Source organism: Penaeus monodon, chromosome 27, assembly GCF_015228065.2.
Source record: "Penaeus monodon isolate SGIC_2016 chromosome 27, NSTDA_Pmon_1, whole genome shotgun sequence".
NCBI lineage: Eukaryota > Metazoa > Arthropoda > Malacostraca > Decapoda > Penaeidae > Penaeus > Penaeus monodon.
In genome coordinates, this window is record NC_051412.1 from 2,439,498 (window position 1) to 2,440,401 (window position 904).

The following is a 904-nucleotide window of genomic DNA, read 5'->3' on the forward strand; positions in this document are numbered from 1 at the left end:
CATTGGTTTGGACAATTACTGAACATCGTTGACTGCAGGAACTTGATTTGCAGTCAGGTGAAGTAGGTGACCTACCAAAGAAATCTGTGATATTGATATACTGTAACAACTATTTTAACCAGCTTTGTTGATTTTTTTGTCAAGTCTTCATATTGCCGTATTTATTGCCAGGTATGCCCTGGAACGTTAAGAAAAGTCGATGATTTTGCTGAAGAAAGGATTGTCCGGTTGTAAAGAGATCAGTGTAGGATCTTCACTGTTGATGATTTTCTGTATGCGAGTTGCACATCAAAACGGTCAACGAGAAATGTAGTTTGTCCTTGTGATTTTCTACATTTGTGAATTAGAAAAAAAAAGTTTATTACTTTTGATTGTGCGCTGAAAATGTGATCACTTTGTGTCTTCATTTGTCCTTGTATCGTGTCATATCTCATAAGAGTTTTAAGTTTTAACTGTCGTTACTTTTTTTTTTACCATTGAGTTTGTATAAATATTCCAGGAGGCAGTTCGTTAGTAGTTATCTAGTCAAGGATTTTTAAACGTGCAAAAGTGGAAGAGATATTGAAAGTCTGTTATGCTGTTTTAGTATTTCTTTGGTTTTTATGCTTTTTCACCAATCATGATCATTTCATCTAGTCATTTATTCTTGATCTACAAGTGAGTAGACGGCAAACAGGCCGTCTACTTCGCATATGTATCTAAAAGATAGGGACACCGCCAAGTATCACTATCTCCACTAAATTGACATTTTTCATTTTAATTGTACTCTTGGTATGTAAATAATCTATTTTATCACATTTTAGCAGCTTGCAAACCTGTTGTTAATTGTATTGAAGGCAAAGGAAAGAATACATCTTGTTTTGTAACAAAGAAACTTTACTTGTATTATTTTCCTAAAATTCTC